Source organism: Budorcas taxicolor, chromosome 2 (assembly GCF_023091745.1).
Source record: "Budorcas taxicolor isolate Tak-1 chromosome 2, Takin1.1, whole genome shotgun sequence".
Classification (NCBI taxonomy): domain Eukaryota; kingdom Metazoa; phylum Chordata; class Mammalia; order Artiodactyla; family Bovidae; genus Budorcas; species Budorcas taxicolor.
In genome coordinates this window covers 117,625,208-117,649,003 of record NC_068911.1, presented here as the reverse complement: position 1 = coordinate 117,649,003, position 23,796 = coordinate 117,625,208, and the positions used below count along the sequence as shown (strand labels likewise).

Genomic DNA, 23,796 nt, shown 5'->3' with positions numbered 1-23,796 from the left:
TTTTCATTTTCACCCCTGACCTTTCTAGTTTATTTTCCCTCAAGTGTGGTCCTGCCTACTTTTGAAATTTGGAATCAGAATTAGATATGACTTAGAAGTGGTGCAGAACAGACTGGCTTCTCCAGAGCTGAGAATTCACCCCTAGTTCCTAGTGCCTTTCTGTTTTCCTAAAGGCTGGAAGTTAGAAGAAATTAGAGAAACAAGTTTATTTTGATTTCTCTGTCCTGCCTTTAAGCTTTCTACACTAGAACAAGTTGGCTTATTTTTCATAAGTGAATTCATTAAATGTGCTGCCGCTGCTGAGTCGCTTCAGTCGTGTCCGACTCTGCGCGACCCCATAGACGGCAGCCCGCCAGGCTCCCTTGTCCCTGGGATTCTCCAGGCAAGAACACTGGAGTGGGTTGCCATTTCCTTCTCCAGTGCAGGCGTGTATATTTATTTACTTTTTGGCAAGGCTGCCGGCTCTGTGTGTTTGAAAGCATGAATGAACTTGTGGACTGGAAGGGGAGGCACTCAGCTCATAAGCACAGGCTTCTGCTGGTTCTTCCCACCCCCTCACTTTCCACACTGTCACTTGCCCTCTAATAACATCACCTGGCTTTTACCCGAATCTCAAGATGATGTAGGCACCGCCAGCAAATCATCTGACAGTTCTCTTAGAGCAGAGGAAGGACCTGAGACCCAGGAGGGCCCGGTGACTCCCTTTACAGATTCTGAAAGAACAGAATCAAACAAAGGCGGGGAGGATTCCCTGCACTCTGCTGTATCACTGAGAGCTAGAGCTTCAAAACAAAAGCCCAACAGCAGTGAAACCCCAGAGGACAAAAGCCCAGCTCAAGTGAAGCTTGCCTGTTGTGTTTCTGTGCTCCCGTTTGATCCCACAGTCAATAATTGAAGAATTTGGAATAGCTCCAAAATGGAAATGTTTCTCAGTTATATCCATCTGAGAGTGTTTGAAAGAGCTGTTCAGTATTCCACCCAGTTGAGTTTTCATCAAAGGGAAAAAAGAACTAAGTGTTGTAGTAACCCTGTCGTGTTCTAGCCCGACTGTGGCCTTGGAGTTTCTCTTTTTGTCTGGGTGACTGGATAAATCATTGAAAGGCAGAATACAGGGAGAAGGATGAGAAAAGGATGTAGTGGGGAGAACCAAATTAGTGACTGTGCCTGTTTCACAGCGATGTGCTAAGTATAAGTACTTCCTCCGAGTCAGCTCCCCCAGTCCTGGGCAGAGCAGCCTCTCCTCCTGCAAATGTTCATCAGCACAGGAGAGCAGGTGGTTACAGTCAGCCCAGTTCCTGGGCTGTCTGGCTCTGGGTTTTGGTCTAAGGAGACAGAGGCAGCCACCAGCTTGTCAGGCTGTTTCATTAGAGCCCGTAGTAAAAAAAATCTATTTTATGTTGCAACCCTTAGGAACACCTTAGGACCATAGTCAGAGGACAGACGATCCATCCTGAGAGAAACCCCGGAACATGAGAACACCTTCTCTCATGTGAAGCTCTAACAGAAATGAAACCTCCAGCTCCTGTACCAGGAGTCGCTGGTTCCCTAATAAAAACCACTTTCCCTCTGATTTTAGCATAGCTGTGCCTCCGGTAGCCAGGTAGCAACCCTGACCCTCGTAGTGGATGTGCCAGTCATGGGAGGAAACAGATGATTTTCCACAAGAGAGAACAGTGAACATGCAGTTATAGCTTTTGAAACCCCCACTTTAGATCCCAGCATTATCCTTCATTTAGGAAGCCTGGACTCACTAGCCTCTTCTCACCTCCCAGTGCTCGTCTTACTGTATTGTCTCTGAGTTTTCTTTTGATGCTGGTGGTACAAGATCAGTGCCCCTCCAGATACTCTTAAGTCACCGCAGTATTTGGGGTCAGGAAGCAGAGTGGGGAGGAGGGCCTTTGGAGGGGCTTTGCAGCCAGGGAGCTTTCTTCCCAGAGACTTAAGTCACGCGTCTTACTCCTGATTCAGGAGAGCTGGATTGTGAAAATCAAAGGTACAGGCACCTGTGAAAGTTTTCTTTAACTTGGTTTTATGAAAAGTTTCAAACCCATTCAGAAGTAGAGAGGCTGTTGAATGCGTCCGCACATACCCATCATCTGGCTGCAGTGGTTGCCAGCCCCTTGCTGCTCTCAGAATACCTGTTCTAGAGGTGAGTCTCCGCTGGGGGTGGTGGAAATACTGGAGGCGGAGCGATATCCTTGGATGTTGGTCCCCCTCCACTTTGCAGACAAAACTCCACCAGAAAACAGTCTTCCATTCTTCACTGGCTGGCAGCCTCTCAGGGGATTTATATTTGTTTATTGTTTAGCATTTAAAATATTAAAGAATTTTGTATCATGTCTTGAACCAGAAAATTATAGGCGTTTGTTGTGAGAGGAAGCACAAGGTGAAAGGTTTGTTTTCTCTCGTACAAACACACCTGCACACAAACGATGTGTGTAGAGTTCTTTAAAAAAAAAAAAAGGTCTATATACATAATGTTTTGCAGCTGTTTTTTGGTTTAACTCTGTTTCATAGCATGTCTTGTGAATTTCTGCCAAGAAAGGCAGCTGGAATTTTGATAGCAAATAACTTGAATCTGTAGATCCATTTAGAGACTATTGCCATCCTAACATTATTAAGTCTTCAATTCCATGAACAAAAGATGTCTTTCCATTTATTTAGGTCTTCTTGAATGTCTTTCAGTGGTGTTTGTAGTTTAAGTGTACAAATCTTTCCCTTTTTGGGTTAAATTTGTGCTATTTTAAATGGAATTGTTTTCTTAGTTTCATTTTTGGTTTAGCCATCGCTGATGTACTCATCGTTTTTAATTATGAAAATAGAACACATCCATATATAACTCATTTATCTTAGTTACCTTGATGAATATTTAGGCTTATTTTGAATGTTTTCCTTTCATAAAATAATGCAGTAGTGGCCATTGTGTCTGCACTATGCTATTTTCCATACCGTGTTAAAGTGTTTGAAATTGATTCCTAAAGATGAACTTGCTAGGCCAACATTTATTTAGGTTAAAAATTTGGTGTATGGGACCTCCCTGATGGTCTGGTGGTTAAGAATCTGCCCTCCCATTCAGGGGATGTGGGTTCGAGTCCTGATCGGGGAACTATGATCCCACATGCGGGGGACAGCTAACTCCATGTGCTGCGACTGCTGGGTACGTACACTGCAGTGAAGAGCCCACATGTGCCATAGAGGTCGCGTGTGCCGCAAGCAGGACCCAGTGAAGCCAAATACAAAATAACCTATTCAAAAAAATGGATAGGTATCAAATTGTGTGCCAAAATGCTGTATCATTTACAGTTACCACGCTTGCAAGCAACTTGTTAGTATCTATTTCCAGGAACCCTCCCCACACCTTGGAGTTATTGATCTTTTAAAATGTATTTGGGGAGCTCCTTCATAGCCTAACGGTTGGGATTCTGGGCTTTCACTGCCATGGCTTGGATTCAGTCTCTGGTTGGGAAACTGATAACCCAAAAGCCCAGAAGCACGGCCAAAAAGTAAAGTAAATAAAGTGGTGTTAAAATGTATTGTGATCTGATAAGTTATAAATGGTGTATCATTATTTTTATTTGCAATCTTTTGGTTAAAAGAAGATGAGTACCTTTTAATGTTTATTGCTTTTTTTTTTTTAATAGAAATAGTCTATTGGATATCTTTTGTCTATTTAAAATTTTTGTCTTTTTTTCTTAATTATTTGTGGGTTTTAAAAAGTATCGTGGTATAATCCATTACCATATATTTTATAGATATATTCTGCCCAGTTTGTTGTTTCTTTTTTACTTGTGTTTATTTTTTCTTTTAGGAATATGACATTTCATTTTATCTATCTGTGCCTTCTTAATGCCCATTAGTAAAATGTTTTACAGTTTTCTTCACAGAAGTTCTATGATTCAGTCCTAATTACCTTAGGTTTTTGTTGCAGTTATGAATTTGATTTTTTCCATTAAAGTTTCTTCCTGATCCCAATTGATACAATAAAAATGGCATAGATTTTTCTATATTTTTAGAGGATTTGGCCACTTACTCTCTTGTCAGTTCTAATTTTCATTTGACCCTCTTGGATATTATTAGTAGACAGTTTTTTTTTTTGCAAGTAGCAATAATAATGTTGTTGTTACCAATAATCATTTTCTAGCCTCTTGATCTCTCTGTGCTTTCTTTTTTGTATTGTATCGCTCAGTCCTGTCAGGTTGGTAACAGGAACATCTCTTATCTCCACCCTGTCCCCACCTCTCACGGGCATGCCCTTGGTGTTTTCAGTCTGGTGTCCTGCTGTTGGTTTCTAATAGGATACCTTTGATTTGTTGAAAGATGTTTCCTCCAATTCTTTAGTCGCTAATAGATCATAATCATAATCAAAAGCAGAAATGAGAGTTAAAGTTTTTATTTCCTTTCCTTCATTTCCACTGGGTAATTTATGCTGGTGCTGGGGCTTGTTACCTCATTTTTCTTCCCTGGGATTCCCCTCTTCTCAGTGCCCTTTCCTACAGCTACACCTTTATTGTTCATAATTTCTCTTCCCCCATTCCCCAGAACAATCCAAGGCAGCCTCAACTGTTTATTTTACAAATATTTCAGGTGTTTATGATAAGGAAGGCACTTTAATTTTGGAGTGGACATTTAGAGTGTTTCAGTTGTGTTAAGATTTCTGGGGGTTGGCTGCTGTTAACATACCCCAGCGCCTGACACCTGCCTGTCAAAAGAGCTTTCCGCCAAAGCTGGTCTGATATACTGACTGTGGTTAGTTCCCTGGGTTTCTGTCTGCCATGTCACGCCTGGGCAGGCCTTGGATCATCAGGCTTTGGCCGCCACATTCTAGCGTCTCTCCCAGCATCCTCCAGCTTCTCCTCTGCCGTCCTTTCCGTGGTGTGCCCTGCAACATCTGTCAGTTATAAATGCATTCCCTTATGTTCTTCATCTCCTCCTTCAGCCTGTAGAGTATGTGTGTGTGTCTACCATTCTAGGGAGAAACAACCACCATCTTACTTGACCAGCAGAGTCTTCAGGCTGCCTTACTGAGTTTTGCTTGAGTCTTGCCACTGGGAGTTTCCTACATTCTGTCTTGACTGACATCCCCATCACTCTTTATTCCACGTGTCATGAACTTGTGGATGGATGCAGGAATTGCCAAAACCATCTTGATCTCATGTGACTTCTTACCTGATCAAGCCCTAATTGGCAAAGCTCTCTTCTTCACTGCCGTTTGTTGCCACCTGTGTTCTTTTCTGCTTCTTTTTTAAGTTTTTACTTTTTGGCTGCACCTCAAGGCATGTTGAATCCTAGTTCCCTGACCAGGGGTCAGACTCGTGGCCCCTGCAGTGGAAGCACGGAGTCTTAACCACTGAACCACCGGGAATGTTCCGAGTCCTTCTAGCAACTCTTTTTCATCTACTTGGTCGATACCTCTGCCTGCAGTCCTTGCAGATATGGGGGCTCATCAAGATACCTACCTCAGTCTTCCCTCTGCATGCTGCGTGGGAATTCACCTTCATGTGGGTGTTCCCAGACCCATCTGTGCACCCTGAATTGCCCTGGTGGGCTTCACTTAGCAGACCTGTGCCTGCAGCGTATTTCTGTGTTGATACCCCATCAGGCCTGTGCAGCTCAGCATGTCAGAAGCGATTCAGCTCCTTCTGCACTCACACAGACCTCACAGTATGACCATTAGCTTTGCTGCTCAGTTCAGAAACCTGCAATCTCTGCCCTCGTTATGTCCAAAGCTCTCTCTGCCCCCAGTTCATCCTCCCTGTCTTTGCAAAGATGAGCATGTAAAACTGCAGATATATCATTTCACACTCCTCTGTCCTTATCCCTTTCCTGCTTCCGTCTCATCTCCTTTTTTCCAAACTTTCAAATCTTTCAATGATTCCCCAGCGCTTTAGGATGAAATTCCTAAGTTCTTACAATGCATTGAACTTTTTTAAAGACCATCTCATGAGATGGTCATATAGACTTCCTAATTCCTAGGATAACCTCTGTCAGTGTGTCCATTGACTAACCTGCTGGATTTGATTTGCTACTATTTTGAATTTCCTTCTCTTGTAAGTGGGATTGGATGAGTTTCTTTAACTTTGCATGTGACTCCTGCCCAGTTTTGTAGTACTGCTGCTGCTAAGTCACTTCAGTCGTGTCCGACTCTGTGCGACCCCATAGACGGCAGCCTACCAGGCTCCCCCGTCCCTGGGATTCTCCAGGCAAGAACACTGGAGTGGGTTGCCATTTCCTTCTCCAGTGCATGAAAGTGAAAAGTGAAAGTGAAGTCGCTCAGTCGTGTCCGACTTCATGACCCCATGGGCTGCAGCCTACCAGGCTCCTCCATCCATGGGATTTTCCAGGCAAGAGTACTAGAGTGGGTTGCCGTTGCCTTCTCCTTTGCTAACTTTTAGAGTGAGTTGGGACTCTTCTACCTCTCAATTGCTAGCAGGTTTATGGATGGAGATATAACTTCTCACAGGATGGAAAGGAAAAATGCTTTCTTCCGATTTGATGACGATGAAGTGAAGTGAAAGTCACTCAGTCATGTCTGACTCTTTGCGACCCCATGTACAATAGAGTCCATGGAATTCTCTAAGCCAGAATACTGGAGTGGGTAGCCTTTCCCTTCTCCAGGGGATCTTCCCAACTCAGGTATCGAACCAGGTCTCCTGCATTGCAGGCAGATTCTTTACTAGCTGAGCCACAAGGGAAGCCCAAGAATACTGGAGTGGGTAGCCTATCTCTTCTCCAGTGGATCTTCTTGACCCAGGAATCAAACCGGGGTCTCCTGCATTGCAGGTGGATTCTTTACTAACTGAACTATCAGGGAAGCCTCTGTGATGATGGTGAGCACAGTGAAGTTACCAACAGGGACAACACTGTTTTGGACCCAGCACTCTAGTGAAGAGACAATCACGAAGACAGATGAAACACTGCAGACCACGCAACCCCTTTTGCAGCTCATACACCTCCGGACCTTCTGACACCGGCCTTTGTCAGTTTTGATTTGTCCCTTGGTTTGTCCTGCAAGTACTCTTAAAATTAGGGGGGGAAAGGACTATGTTAAAATATATATAGCATAAAACCTACCACTTTAACTGCTTTTTTGGGAGTGGGCCACTTCGTCGGGCTTATGGGATTGAACCTGGGCAGCAGCAGAAAAAGTGCCAAGTCCCAACCGCTAGACTGCCAGGGAATTCCCTCAACTGCTTTTAATTGTACAGCTTAGTGGTTTTAGGTGTATTCACAGTGATGTTGAACCATCACCATTATCCATCTCCAGAGCTTTTTCATCAGCCCAAAAGGCATTCTTTAAACAATAACTTTCCATTTCTCCTCCCATCAGCTGCTGCTAACTGCTACTTTACTTTCTTTCTATTTTTCTTTAATTGAAGTATTGTTGATGTATAATAGTATGTTAGTGTCAAGGGTGTGTGTGTGTGTGTGTGTGTGTGTGTGTGTGTGCGCGCGCGTGCTGGCTCAGTCCTGTGATCGGGTGTGCGTGTGTGTGTGTGTGTGTTGGCTCAGTCGTGCTATCCCATGGCTTGTAACCTGCCAGGCTCCTCTGTCCATGGGATTTTCCAGGCAAGGATACCAGAGTGGGTTGCTATTTCCTACTCCAGGGGATCTTCTTGACTCAGGAAGAACCCGCATCTCTTGCATTTCCTGCCTTGGCAAGCGGGTTCTTTACCACTGCCCCACCCCACCCCCCACCACCCGAGCATGCACAATTCTACTTTCTGTCTCTGAGACTGTGCTGTTTCTTGGTACCTCCTATACACAGAAGCACGCAATATGTGTCCTTTTGTGTCTGCTGTATTTCACTTGCCTTAATGTTTGTAGGCGCTCTTGAACACGAGTTCTATCTCAGAATGAGGAGGCGGGCGTGTTTACTGTGTGTGGTTCCCTGTGCCCTACAGTTGAAATTGATCACGTCAGTGATTCTGCCAGTCACCTGCAGAAGGCAGCATTAGGTGTCACATCACAGAGACATGCATGGAGTTTGAGATGGTAACTTTCTTCGGGCCCATGGCTAGTAACGACGGTGGTGCCATGTTTTGAACCCAGTTTTGTCCGACTCCAAAGCCTATTTATGCTCTGTCTGCCACTTGGATCTCCACCTTTGCTTCGTACCCCATGCCATTCTGGGTTTCTGAAGGTGGAAATTTCTGCCGGGCTTGTCTTGAACTGTGTGGCTTGCACATCTTACTGCGTGTGGTTCACACCTTGTCTACCTCCATCACAGTGACCTGAAAGCTTTCTCCTTGAGTTTAGACACAGGATGGCCATCAGGTACTCTGGGTAGTAAGTAGTTTTGCTGATAGGTACAGTTCAGTGAATTGGTTTTCCATAAAATGATCTTCAGATACATAGCACAGTGGAAGCTTCGATTCCCAAGATCATTCTTACAAAGCATCCTGAGCAGAGTTTGGTGGGATTTGGCTAGCTCTGAATGCTTCATAAGTTTGAATCTGAAGAACCTGGGAATCTGTCATTTTAACTTTCACTTTTCCCTTGGTTGCAGTAAGATGCTTCCTAAGCCATGGGAACCTGGAGGGTTTCTCCGTGTCCCACCGTTCCCTCATTTGCCATTCAGTTAAGTTCAGTCGCTCAGTCGTGTCCAACTCTTTGTGACCCCATGAATCGCAGCATGCCAGGCCTCCCTGTCCATCACCAACTCCCGGAGTTCACTCAGACTCACGTCCATCAAGTCAGTGATGCCATCCAGCCATCTCATGCTCTGTCGACCCTTCTCCTCCCGCCCCCAACCCCTCCCAGCATCAGAGTCTTTTCCAATGAGTCAACTCTTCGCAAGACGTAGCCAAAGTATTGGAGTTTCAGCTTCAACATCAGTCCTTCCAGTGAACACCCAGGACTGATCTCCTTTAGGATGGACTGATTGGATCTCCTTGCAGTCCAAGGGACTCTCAAGAGTCTTCTCCAACACCACAGTTCAAAAGCATCAATTCGTCAGCGCTCAGCTTTCTTCACAGTCCAACTCTCACATCCATACATGACCACTGTAAAAACCATAGCCTTGACTAGATGGACCTTTGTTGGCAGAGTAATGTCTCTGCTTTTTAATATTCTGTCTAGGTTGGTCATAACTTTCCTTCCAAGGAGTAAGCGTCTTTTAATTTCATGGCTGCAATCACCATCTGCACTGATTTTGGAGAAAAATAAAGTCTGACACTGTTTCCAGTTTCCCTTCTATAGCCCATGAAGTGATGGGACCAGATGCCATCATCTTTGTTTCCTGAATGTTGAGCTTTAAGTCAACTTTTTCACTCTCCTCTTTCACTTCCATCAAGAGGCTTTTTAGTTCCGCTTCACTTTCTGCCATAAGGGTGGTGTCATCTGCATATCTGAGGTTATTGATATTTCTGCCGGCAATCTTGATTCCAGCTTGTGCTTCTTCCAGCCCAGCGTTTCTCATGATGTACTCTGCATGGAAGTTAAATAAGCAGGGTGACAATATACAGCCTTGACGTACTCCTTTTCCTATTTGGGGAAGCTAGGGGATGACAGAGGATGAGATGACTGGATGGCATCACCGACTCGATGGACGTGAGTTTGAGTGAACTCCGGGAGTTGGTGATGGACAGGGAGGCCTGACGTGCTGCAGTTCATGGGGTCACAAAGAGTTGGACACGACTGAGCAACTGAACTGAACTGAAAGCTTCTCGTGGTCGAGGCCGCTTTCACCTTTTGGATGACTGGGCTTCACAGTGGGTGCTAGGCAGGCCCTGGCACTGCACTAAGTGAGTTTTCCAATTGAGAAATAAAGCAGATTGATGGGATTCACTCCGTTATTCAACAAATAAGGTTCTGGGCTATAGCATTCAATAATTGGATACAAATTCTCTTCTTCATGAAGCTCATGTTTCACTTGGGAGAAAGAACCCATAAGCAAGTTAACTGAGTGAATTTTATAGACTACTGGGAAATGGAAAGAGCTACTTTGTAGAAAAATACTGCCTGCGCGGGCCAGGGGCATGTGTATGTGCCCACAACGTTCTGTAGGGTGGTCAGAGTGGGCCTGGCTGAGAACACTGCTTTGGGGCAGAGATGTGAGTGGGTGGCAGCCTTGGGGAATAGCATTTCAGGTAGAGAGAGCATCTGATGCAGAGAGGGGCCCCATCTGGGGCAATGGAGGAGCAGCCAGGAGGCTGGTGAAGGGAGGGAGTGGCTGTCGGAAAGACGAGTTCCTGTGCAGCACTGGGAGGCATAGGCGGGTTCTCCGCGAAGGACTTGGTTAGCGTTTAGATGGACATTCTGGTTGTGTGGTGAGAGTAAAGGAGAGGAGCCAGGATGGGAGGATGCACACCGGGTCAGGTGGCAGTGCTTTTTCTGTCTGTGGTGTTGATTGGAGTGCACAGTTCATGCTGTTTTCATCAGGGTCCCCAGACCCCAGGCTGCTGACCGGTACCACCCTGCAGCCTGTTAGGAACCAGGCCCCACGGCAGGGCGCGAGTGAGTGAAGCTTCACCCGCCACTCCCCATCACTTGCATTACTGCCTGAACCACCCCCACCTTTGGCAAATGTAAGGAATTCTTTGGTGATCCCGTCATGGAAGATGATTTCTTCTTCATGGAAGAAGAAATGAAAGATTTCTTCCATGATCCAGAAAGATCTGAGTAGAGTTCTTTTAAATCTAGTAACTGATTTTTTTTTTTCAGCTTTACTAAAATATAATTTACATAACATTTATCTACTAAGTATACAACTCAGTTATTTTTTAGTAAGTTTACAGAGTTGTACACCCATCACCACAGTCCAGCATTAGAACTTTTCTCCATCACTCTAAAAGGTCCCTTGTATCCACTTATAGTCAGTCCTCATCGTCACCCCCGGCTGTAGGCAACCATTTATCTATTTTCTGTCTCTGGGGATTTAGCTTTTCTGAGCCTTTCATATAAATGAAATCTTACAATATGTAGTCTTTCTGTCTGATTTCTTTTTTTTAGCATCCTCTTTTCAAGGTTCACGTATAACATAGCATCTATCATTACGTTGTTCCTCTTTATTGTTGAATGGGAATGGTATTTAACTGTATGGATTACCAGATTTTGTTTGTTTATTCATCAGCTGATGGATATTTGGATTATTACCACCTTTTGGCTATTAAGAATAATACCTACTTTTTTCCAGAAGTGCAGCCATAGGCAGACAGATGGTTCTCTGGAGTGAGTACACACGAGAATGATTTTGGTTTTGGGAGCATCTTTATAAACGTTATGTTCTTCCTTTGCCCTTTTGTAAGACTGATGGATTAATGAATATTATTTGAGCCAGATAATAGCCAAGTGACCTTTCCATTGCCTGTTTCCTTATCTGCGAAGTAAGGATATTTATAGGTGTAGTGGAGAAGGAAATGGCAACCCACTCCAGTGTTCTTGCCTGGAGGATCCCAGTGACAGGGGAGCCTGGTGGGCTGCCGTCTATGGGGTCACACAGAGTTGGACACGACTGAAGTGACTTAGCAGCAGCAGCAGTGCTTGGCACAGGTAACTGTAAGGATTAAGTAAGATAGTGAAGACAATATGTGCAAGGAAATAGTTAATCTCCCCTATTACCCTGCCTCCCCGACTCATGTTATCTCTGAGGAAGTGGTAGGGCTGAGAGAGACTGTGTGAGGACCACCCTGCTTTCAGGAGTGAGTGGTCTTATTGGAGAGAGATGTGGACTGCAGGTGAAGGAGCAGAGGCCAGGTGAACTCCTGGACCAGGCTAGCTGGGTGGGCCTCTCAGAAGAATTAGGACCTCGGCTTGGAGGAGGGGAGCAGGGAGGCTTCTAGGAGAGTCTGGGCAACTGGGAGAGCCATAGGCCTGGCTGGCTGGGGGTGGCTGGAAGAGATGGATGTGGAGGTCGGCGTAGGGGCATTTTGGGAGAATTGTAAAAGCCCATGTGGAACACTTGGATCTGTGTTTATTCCCTTGGGCAACCATGAATGTTTTGGTGCCTGATTTCATGTTTATGGGGTGGGTATAGATGAGGGAGGTTGCAGATTTAGGGGTCTTTGGCCAGATTAGACCCATGAAATGGTTTTTTTTTGGGAGGGGATTTCCCAGTTGTTTAAATTCATTCAGACAATTCAGTCCAGTCGCTCAGTTGTGTCTGACTCTTTGCGACCCCATGGACTTCAGCACGCCAGGCTTCCTTGTCCATCACCAACTCCCAGAGCTTACTCAAACTGATGTCCATTGAGTCCGTGATGCCATCCAGCCATCTTATCCTCTTGTCATCTCCTTCTCCTCCTACTTTCAATCTTTCCCAGCATCAGGGTCTTTTCTTGTGAGTCAGTTCTTTGCATCAGGTGACCAAGTATTGGAGTTTCAGCTTCAGGATCAGTCCTTCCAATGACTATTCAGGACTGATTTCCTTTAGGGTGGACTGGTTGGATCTCCTTGCAGTCCAAGGGACTCTCAAGAATCTTCTCCAACACCACAGTTCAAAAGCATCAATTCTTAGGCACTCAGCTTTCATTAGGAGAAGGCAATGGCAACCCACTCCAGTACTCTTGCCTGGAAATTCCCATGGACGGAGGAGCCTGGTGGGCTATAGTCCATGGGGTTGCGAAGAGTCCAACATGACAGTGACTTCACTTTCACTTTTCATTTTCATGCATTGGAAAAGGAAATGGCAGCCCACTCCAGTGTTCTTGCCTGGAGAATCCCAGGGATGGGGGAGCCTGGTGGGCTGCCATCTATGGGGTCGCACAGAGTCGGACACGACTGAAGCAACTTAGCAGCAGCAGCAGCAGCAACAGCTTTCATTATAGTCCAGCTCTCACATCCTTACATGACTACTGGAAAAACCACAGCTCTGATTAGATGGACCTTTGTCAGCAAAGAAATGTCTCTGCTTTTTAATATGCTGTTTTGGTTGGTCATAGCTTTTCTTCCACGGAGCAAGCGTCTTTTAATTTCATGGCTGCAGTCACCATCTGCAGTGATTTTGCAGCCCAAGAAGATAAAGTCTTTCGCTGTTTCCACTGTTTCCCCATCTATTTGCCATGAAGTGATAGAACTGGATGCCATGATCTTCATTTTCTGAATGTTGAGCTTTAAGCCAGCTTTTTCACTCTCCACTTTCACTTTCATCAAGAGGCTCTTCAGTTTCTCTTCATTTCTGCCATAAGGGTGATGTCATCTGCATATCTGAGATTATTGATATTTCTTCTGGCAATCTTGATTCCAACTTGTGCTTCATCCAGCCTGGCATTTCTCATGATGTACTCTGTATATAAGTTAAATAAGCAGGGTGACAATATACAGCCTTGACGTACTCCTTTCCTGATTTGGAACCAGTCTGTTGTCCCATGTCTGTTTCTGCCTGTTGCTTCTTGACCTGCATACAGATTTCTGAGGAGGCAAGTCAGGTGGTCTGGTATTCCCATCTCTTGATGAATTTTCCACAGTTTGTTGTGATCCACACAGTCAAAGGCTTTGGTGTAATCAATAAGGCAGAAATAGATGTTTTTCTGGAATTTAATGGATGTTGGCAATTTGATCTCTGGTTCCTCTATCTTTTGTAAATCCAGCTTGAACATCTGAAAGTTCATGGTTCACGTATTGCTGAAGCCTGGCTTGGAGAATTTTGAGCATTATTTTACTACCGTGTGAGATGAGTGCAATTGTGCGGTAGTTTGAGCATTCTTTGGCATTGCCCTTCTTTGGGATTGGAATGAAAACTGACCTTTTCCAGTCCTGTGGCCACTGCTGAGTTTTCCAAATTTGCTGGCATATTGAGTGCAGCACTTTCACAGCATCATCTTTCAGGATTTGAAATAGCTGAACTGGCATTCCATCACCGCCACTAGCTTTGTTCATAGTGATGCTTTCTAAGGCCCACTTGACTTCACATTTCAGGATGTCTGGCTCTAGATGAGTGATCACACCATGGTGGTTATCTGGGTCATGAAGATCTTTTTTGTGTAGTTTTTGTGTGTATTCTTGCCACCTCTTCTTAATATCTTCTGCTTCAGTTAGGTCCATACCATTTCTGTCCTTTATTGATCCCATCTTTGCATGAAATTTCCCTTGGTGTCTCTAATTTTCTTGAAGAGATCTCTAGTCTTTCCCAGTCTATTGTTTCCTCTATTTCTTTGCATTGATCGCTGAGGAAGGCTTTCTTATCTCTCCTTGCTATGCTTTGGAACTCTGCATTCAAATGGGTATTATCTCCTTTGCCTTTAGCTTTTCTTCTTTTCTCAGCTATTTGTAAGGCCTCCTCAAGCAACCATTTTGCCTTTTAGCATTTCTTTTTCTTGGGGATGGTCTTGATCCCCAAATTTAAAATTCTTTTTCCCATTCACACGGCACTTGCTCAGTAGCCTCCTATAGTTGGTGGCTACTGATTTGGACAGTATAGATCTTGACAGAAAATTCCTTTCACTGCTGAAGGTTTTATTCGGCTGGTCCAGATTTTTAAACAAAGGTTACTGACTGCCTCAAACTGTGTTCATCCCTGGTCCCCTGGCCTCACTGGGCCTGTTAATGCTCTTGTGTAAAATGAAGTGCTTTTGGATGATCTGAAATTTCTTTCTTTCTTTTAAACTATTTATTTGTTTGGCTGCACCAGGTCTTAGTTGCAGCACGTGGGTCTAGTTCCTTGACCAGGAATTGAAGCTGCCATTGGCAGCATGGAGTCTTAGCCACTCCACCACTAGGGAAGTCCCTGAAGTTTCTGCCTAATGGTAAGACCCCAGTATGTGGGCAACAACAGCAAAAAGCCTATCACTTCATTAGTCCCATTAATCTAATATCAATTATTTATATTTTGTGCTCAAACACTGTCTCTGGAGGCCATTCCAGAAGAGGGATTTAAATTGTAGGCTGCTCAGTGGCATCTGGTTGGCATGGGTGTCCCAGGACTCCCTGGGTGGTGCTTTGAAGGACAGCAAGTTTGGATGAGTAATTCTCCAGTGTCACATGAATACACGGGGTCATTGACTTTTATCACTCTATTCTTGGGTATATGTGTTGTGCTCTTATTCTTGGAATTGAAAATGATCACATTGTAAGAGTTCTGTTAATTTCCTCCTTATTTAATAAGGTTGCAGTGTAGAGTCTTAAAATAACACCACCACCAACAAAAAATGCATAGAGTGAGCATCCTGGAGCCCCTTAGGGCACCTAGCACATTAAGGTAAAAATAATGCTGGGGGCTTCCTTGATGGTCCAGTGATTAGATCTCCTTGCTTCCACTGCAGGGGGCGCAGGTTGTATCCCTGGTTGAGGAACTAAGATCCTGGCATGGCAAAAAAAAAAGTGGGCATCAAATGTACAGTGTGTGTTCTTTCGGAGAACTCATCCTAAGGAGGTAACGTGTTGAAGTGTGTATTCATCGAAGTGTTGATTAAAATAATGACTGTTGGTAGCGGCTTGGCGGATTGGTCCAGTGATCCTGATGCCTGTATACAACAGGATATCATCCAGCCACTGAAGGTGGGGCTATAGATCACTATGTGTTGATTTGGGGCTAATTCCATGGCATATGAACCCATTTATATAAAATTCATAGTACACACACGTGCATATGTGTGCGTGCAAGATGTCTTGAGGGATAGTCATCAGAATATTGGTACTTGGGGGCTTCCCTGGTGGTCCAGTGGTTAAGACTCTATGCTTCCACTGTAGGGGCCTTGGGTTTGATCCCTGGTCAAACTTAATATCCTGCATGCCTCATGGTGTGGCTAAAAGAAAAAGAAGAGGAATGTTGACAGTTGGGTGATGAGATGTCCTAAGGAGGTAACGTGTTGAAATGTGTGTTCATTCAGGCGCCTCACTTTCTTCTTTGGGGTTACACCCCCCCCCGCCCCCCCGCCCCGGCACTGTTCCTGTCTTTCCTCAGAGGGCTGTGTTTTGTTGTTTTTGTTTTTTTGAAAGTGTTGCTCTCGAGACTTCCCTGGTGGTCCAGTGGTTAAAAATCCACCTGCCAATTTAGGAAAGACAGGTTCGATCCCCGGTCTGGAAAGATCCCGCACACCATGGAGTGACTAAGCCTGTGGACCACAGCTACTGAGCCTGCCCTGCACTCTAAAGCCCTGAGTCACAACCACTGAGCCCACGGGCCACACTTGTTGAAGCCCTTGCACCCTAGAGCATGCACGGCACAGCAGGAGAAGCCACTGCAACTAGAGAATAGGCCCTGCAAAGACCCAGCTCTCGCAGCCAGAAATTAACAGAAAAAAGTGCTGCTCTCATAAAGAAGGGGACAGGCACTTACTGAGTGCCTACAGCATGTCAGGCATGTTGCTAAAACCTTTAACCCTCCTGTGCACTCTTTGAGGTAAACATATGATCATTCGGACTTCATGAATGAAGCATGTGAGGTCTGGAGATTGAGCATCTCTGTTGGACAGTAGATGTGGTACAGTAGGGATTCACACCCAGGTCTGTGTTCACAATGCCCTTGGACTTTTTCCTGTTTAGGGCATTATCAGAGCATCAGACATGTTTGGGTCTGAGACCAGCTCTATCTCTGGCATTGGCAGAGGAGAGATGTGACCTGCTTAAGGTCTTCAGCTAGCTAGAGAAAGACAAAGAAGACTAAAAAATGGGGTTCTGTGATATTGTGATTATGCTGTAGTGAGATTGACGTTGATCAAGTCAGGGGGCTTTTCGTTTTCAGCTCAATTACTGTGGACTTTATTACCTTAGGTAAGTCTCTTTACCTCTTATAAAATTTTCCTTATTTTCAAAATAAGGGTAATATGTTCCACACCTCAGGTTATTTTGAGATTATTCAGATTCATCCAAAAGTACCTTAAAAACCATAAAGTACAATATGAGTGCAATATAATTCTGTTACTCCAGCTGATCCAGCCTTCCATGACTCAGGAAGTGACGTGTTCTTCCTTGTCTCTTATGGACTTTTTTTTTTTTAGGAAAAAAATGAAAGTATTTCTTTCTCTATCATTAAGCGGATGTCATTGTGGAGAGAGAACTGTGGTAGATTGCATTTTGGGGCTTTGACTTATAGTTTGTAAGTAAGTAAGGTATTTGGACAAGAGGTCCCTTGTCACAGACTTACATGTAGGTCGAGTGGTCCAGGTCACTCCCACTTTTCTAGTTTTAAAAACCTTAAAAATAATTGGAACTGTATATAGAAAGTGCACAGTGTACAAAGGCACAGTTTAATGAGTTGTCCTGAAGCTAACAGCTGTTTGATTGCTCCTCAGGACAAGAATTAAGAGTATTGCCAGTACTCCCCAAAGTTACCACTCTCCTAACATTTGTGGCATCACTTTCTTGCATTTCTTTTTAGTTTTATCATCTAAATATGCACCTTAAAATTAGAGTTTGTTTGTATATATTTGGCATCTGGCCTTTTCACTCACTGTTGGATATATCTATATTGTTGAGGGTAGCTTTGATCCATTTATTTTGATTGTTTATTGTTCTTCCTAGTATGAAAACCACAACTTTCACATTCTACAGTAGATGGGCCCCTGGATTTCTAGTTTTTGGCTGTTATGGATGGGGCTGCTCTGAGCATTTTTGTGCATTTCACCTGTTGTACCTGTGCGTGCATTTCTGTTGGGCATATGCCTGGCAGAAGGGGGAGAAGGGGACGACAGAGGATGAAATGTTTGAATGGCATCACTGACTGAATGGACATGAGTTTGAGTAAACTCCGGGAGTTGCTGATGGGCAGGGAAGCCTGGTGTGCTGCAATCGATGGGGTCACAAAGGGTCAGACACGCCTGAGTGACTGAACTGAGCTGATGCCTAGCAGTGGGGTAGCTGCATATGTACCTTCGCATTTGGGAGCTCTGCGCCAAGATGTTGGAGAAAGCAATGGCACCGCACTCCAGTACTCTTGCCTGGAGAATCCCATGGGCGGAGGAGCCTGGTGGGCTGCCGTCTCTGGGGTCACACAGTTGGACACGACTGAAGCGACTTAGCAGCAGCAGCAGCATGCCAAGATGTTTTCTGAAGTGTTGGTTGTAGCAGGTTATATTCCTCCCAGCACGTGTGAGAGGTTCCGTGGTAACACGTTCTTGTCCACACTTGGTCTGTGGGTCTTTAATTTTAGCCATGCAGGGAGTATGTAGTAGTCTCATTATATTTTATTTGGTTGCCAAAAAGTTCATTTGTGATTTTGCATAAGATCTTACAGAAAAACCAAAATGAACTTTTTGGCCAGTCCAGTAACTTGTGTTTCTCTGACACGTAATTGAGGTTGAACAACTTTTCATATGTTTATGAACAGCGATACCTTTTGTGAAGGGCCTGTCCAAATATTTTGCCCATTTTTCTACCGGGTTGTCTGTTGATTGGGCTTGTAGATGATCTCTATGTATCCCAGAATCAAGCCTGTTGTTGTTGTTTATTTGTCTTACTAATATTGTTTTCCAATACGTCATGGCTTGCCTTTTACTTTCTTAGGATATTTCGGTGCACCATGGTCCCTGATTTTAATGTCCTGTGCATAGGTTTCTCTTTTAATGGTCTATTGTCTATTGTGTCCTGATATTTCCCCATCTGGGGATCATGAAGCTGTTTTCTGATGTCACTTTTTGAAAGCTTTATTGTGATGTTTTCCACACTTAAATCTGTAACCAGGAGTTCATTTTTATGTGTGGGTTGAGATAGAAGTCAGTCGCTTTTTTATTGCAGATGGATGTTCAGTTGACCCCGGGTTCTCAGCCCAGTGTAATGCCTACTTAGTCATAAAGAAAGGGCCCATCTATGCCCAAGTCTGTGTCTGTCTTCTTTTCTGTAGTAGATCTTGATTTTCCGTGGGAGTGAGTTTTACCATCTTATGTCCTGCCCTTTGCATTTCCACATAGATTTTGGAATCAGCTTGTGAACTTCCTAAAGATAAATTACAGTTGGGATTTTGAGTGAAATTTTGTATGTAGATCAATTTGGGAAAAATGGAAATTTTGCAATATTGAGTATTCCAACCTGTAATTTCTCCCTCCATTTATTTTAGTCATTTTAATTTTTTTTTTATTATTCTGTAGCTTTGGGAGTAGAGAATTATTTTGGCTAGATTTATTCTTAGGTGTTAATTTTTATGCAGTTAAAAATGAAAACTTGAAAAATTTCCTTTATGAGTTATTAGTATAGAAAAGTAGTTGATTTTTTTTTTCCTTTTTGGTATATTGACTTTGTATTAATCAGTCTTGCTAAACTCACTTATAGTATACCTGTAGATCTTCTTCATTTTCTACTTACAATTTGACAATTTTGCTTCCCTGTGAGTTTTATACCTTTCATTTTTTCCCTTGCCATAAAACTTTAGTGAGGACCTTAGATACAGTATTGAAAAGAAGATGCAGAATGGACTTTTTTGTCCTGTTCCCCATATCAAAGTGAAAGCTTTCGGTATTTCATCAATTATGATGTTCAGTTTGACCCTTGGATTAAAATCTGGCTATTTCTACCATTCAGCTGTTGGGAATAATGCTGCTCAGAATGTGAGTGTTCAAGTATTTATTGGAATCCTTGTTTTTATTTATTTGGGGTTTATATCTAGAAGTGGAATTGCTGGATCACTTGGTAGTTCTGTGTTTAATTTTGGGGAGAGCTTCCATACCACTTCGCACAGCGACTGTACCAACTGTGCATTCCTACCAACCGTGAATGCGCAGAGTCCCAGTTGCCCCACATCCTCACCAACACTTGTTTTCTGTTTCTTGCTTCCGTATTTTGGGGGATACTAGTGACCCAGATGGGTGTCAGCTCTTGCTTCTGGTCTCCTCGTGCTGACCTGTTCTTTTGAATCCATTGAAACTTATGTTAATTCTGTTTTCTCTATGCTTAGTCTCTTACCTGCTGTTTTGAATTTTCCATCCGTTTGTTTCTCTGGGCTTCATTCTGGAATTTTTCTGCAGACTTACTTTCCTGTTTAATTCCCTCTTCATCTATATCTAGTGTGTTTTTAAGTCCATCCATCCAGTACTTAATTTTGGACATTGCATTGTTTGGTTCTTTTAAAACTTTGTGTCACTTTTCGAAAGTAATCACCTCTCCCCTTAATTTTAATCTTAAGAATTTTGTCTTCTTATACATAGTAAGAGTTATTCTGCTCCTAATTATTCTCACATGGATCTTCATTTCTGCAAGTTTTCGTTTATAGTTGTCCTGCCTGCCCGATTATCTTTGGTTGTGCTTTGGACATTGTGTTTGAGAATTTTTTATAGAAGTAAATTGAGGACTAAACTAGAATTATGTTCTCTCCATCCAGAAATGATTTGTGCTTTTATCTTCCAGGGGTTTTAGGGCACCAGCAATCTAATAAAATCATTTCTATCTGCTGTCAGGGATTGGTATTTTTCTAGGTCACCCAGTTTCTTGAAAATTGGTCTGCAGTACATCTGGAGGCTGTTTTATTTCCAGTTCACTCTCCAAATGTATAGCATTTGGATTTCCAACCCAGAGTGTAGGGGGTTGTTTGAGGTCTCTGGAATGTATGTTCTAGATCCAAGTGGTTATCACAAGTAATTCTCAAGTGTCTTGTTGCCCCTTTCCAGTGTATAAACGGCCCTGGAGCAAAGGTAGGCCGTTTACTGCAGGCTTCTCTCTCTGGATTTTAGTTCTCTTACGTTTTGTGACCTGGTAGTTTTTCTGTGCCTTCTTAGTTTGCCAGTGTTCCCAAGCGGATGTACGTTTATGTGAAATTCTGCATTTGTAGTTGTTTTTAGCATGAGGGGTGGCCTGAGTTAGTCAGCCATTATTACCTCCTTTGAAAAGTTATAGGATAAAGGAACTATGTTAGCCCTTGAACACATTTGTTCCAAACTAATTAGTAAAAAACTAGTTAGTGAAGTAGGGGTTTATTACCACTTACCATGAATCCAGTATCATGCTGTGCATTAGGGAAGTTTCAAGGAAATACCAGGCATGGTATTCCATATATTCAAGGACGTTTAGCTGGGGACACAAATATAAACTTAAAATTAGATAGAATAGGGTCATGCAGGATTGCTAGTTTAGTGGAAACTATGGATAGAGTGAGGGGTGTGAGCTGACCCTCTCTCTGCCTGGCCATCTTCCCATGGTGGGCACAGTGCCCTGGCACTCCCTGCTGTACATTGCAGCTCTTCTTTTGCTCCTGCACTGTATCTAAGACGCGTCTGAGGCCCTGCTGGAGCTGCCTCCCCTGCCCCCTCCCAAGTCCTCAGGCTCCAGCTGTTCCACTCTTCCTACCTTTGCACCTCACTCTTCTCTCTGCTGGGAGGTTTTCTCTTCCTTTGGTGTGAGGCCAGTTCTTGACAGCTTATTAGCCTTGTGCAGTGCAACCCCTCCTGAAAACCTCCCCTGCCAGCCCAGGGCCTCTCCCCAGGAATCCTAGGCGTGGCTTCCACAGATCTGAATCAGTACTTTGGCCCCTGCACTGGCAGTGACCATGATTTGGGGCTAACAGCTATCATGTGGGTCATCTGGCCCTTTGCATGCACCAAGCACTGTTTCAAGCACTTCATGTACACACAGTGACCTTCGCTGTAGCTGTTACTGTGTCCCCATTTAACAGGTCAGAAAACTGAGGCACATAGAGGCTTCACAGCTCCTAATTAGAGTTGTCTTCTGGGCAATGACTTTATTCATTTCTCCCTTTCTTCAGCAGGGAAATAGGAATGTAGGAGAAGGGCCTGAACTGTGAAGATAAATATTTGTGGGTTGCCTCTCCTTTCCTGCCCCCACTGGGGCCGTGACTAAGGGTGAAGTAGACAAGTGTGTGTGGGGGGGATTTGTGCCTGGGACTGTGCTCTGCCCTCTCCATCCCAGGTCCCTGGGGCTTGCTGCATCCATCAGCCTTGTCTTCCGGAGCAGTCTCTGGACGCCCCCAGTCTGTTTGGGTGGGGATTTGGGGGAACGTTGCTGCCTAGGATTTAGTCAGGCCTGCTCTGGTTGGACCTGGCAGTAAACCTCCATCCTGGAAAAGTTTAAAGTTTGTTTTCCCAGTTCCACAAGTGGGTAAACTGACATGGGCTATCATATTTGAAAAGACCATAGCCCTCTTACATCACAGTTTTGTGGGAATTCTGAAGGGATGTGGTGAGAACTGAAGCCCGTTATTAATATTTCTGTAATGAATAGCACTCCCCCCTCCAACCAGTGGTACACCAGACACATGCTTAGGATTTCATCAGGGAAAACCCAGTTCCTAATAATTGAGAGTTTGCTCTTTTTTTGAAAAATAAACTGAAATTTTTAGGACAGTTTTGGATTTACAGAAAAATTGCAAAGGTAGTAGAGCCCCCAATGTATCTGTCCCACATTGAGCCTCCCCATCATATACCATTGTCTAACACTAGTATGGTGTATTTGTTGAGACTAATAAAGCAATATTGATAGGTTGTGATTAACTGAAGTCCATAGTTTATTTGGGTCTTTTAAAATTTTATCTAATGTCCTTTATCTGTTTTAGGCTTCCATCTAGGATTGTAGTTTTAGTCGCTAAGTCACGTACAACTCTTTTGCGATCTCCTGGATTTTACCGGGCAAGAAGACTGAAGTGGGTTGCCATTTCCTCCTCCAGGGAATCTTCTCAACCCGGAGATCTAACCCGCATCTCTTGCATTGGCAGGCATGACCTAGGAAGCTCACACTCTATTTAACTGTCTCCTAGCTTCTCTTGGCAGTGACAAGGAAGAAGGATATTTGACTTTCCTTCTTTTTGCTGACTTTGATGGTTTTGAGATGTATTGGTAAGATATTTTGTAGGCTGTCCCTCTATGGGAATCTGATATTGTTTGTTATTAGACTGGGCTTGTGGGTCTTCAGGCTAAGGATCACAGACCTAAAGCCCTGGTTTATCACATACCAAGCATACACACCTCCAACCTGATTTATGGCTGTTGATGTTGACCTTGATGATCTGGCTGAGGTACCAATACCCTTTGTCAAGCTTTTCCCATTGTACCGTTACTCCCCCTACTCTTTAGCTACTCCCCCTACTCTTTAGGGCTTTGGAAGGAAGTGAATGTGTGATTCCTCATCTTCTGTAGCTCATAAATGAAGTCATTAAAGTGGTTTTTTTTTTTTTTTTTTTTTACTGTTTTAGGCTTTTAAAAAAACCTGTCACAAAACAATGCTCTCTTTATACAAAAATTTAAAAAATTATGCCCTTTTAATATCTTCAAGTCACCAATCCCTTACAAGGACAGTATATGTATTGTGGTTATTATTGGGCAAATTTTGATTCCTTTGTTTTGAAACAGTGACTTTAAAGCTGAATAGAAAAGCCTGCTGTTTTTACTTTTTCTGGTCGCAAAACCTTGCAAGGGCAGGCAGATGCAAGGACTCAGTATATCATTCATTATCCGGCGTATCTTCAGGATAATTAGAATTACCGCAGTTTTGTTCGTTGGTTCTGTATAAACACCAGATCGTGCCCCAGATCATTTCTGAACTATGTTTAATAAAGTTGCACAATGCAAAAGTGCTTCCTACTGAGCGACTACACACACACACACACACACACACACACACACAGCTCTCGTTTTAATGATAGAGCGAGGTGGCAAGGGCGAGTGGGGGGGCCGTTAAGAATCACGTTATCTTTGTAATTGTAAAAGAGAACACAAGTGAAAGTGAAAGTGAAGTCGCTCAGTCGTGTCCGACTCTTCGAGACCCCATGTTCTGTAGCCTACCAGGCTCCTCCGTCCACGGGATTTTCGGGGCAAGAGTACTGGAGGGGGGGTGCCACTCCAGAGGATCTTCCTGACCCAGGGATCGAACCAGTGTCTCCCGCACGGTAGGCAGACGCTTTACCGTCAGAGGCACCAGGAAGTCACAGACGGGTACCTGTGTTCTTTCACAATTAGGTGCGAGCAGGTGCCCGGCGCAGGTGTT

The 23,796-nt window shown here is 43.9% G+C and overlaps 1 protein-coding gene across 3 annotated transcripts in view; it reads left to right on the top strand.

Annotated features, from left to right (window-relative positions):
- The window catches only part of CLASP1 (cytoplasmic linker associated protein 1), a 274,154-nt gene that overhangs the window by 69,825 nt on the left and 180,533 nt on the right, over positions 1 to 23,796 (top strand). The window lies entirely within an intron of this gene.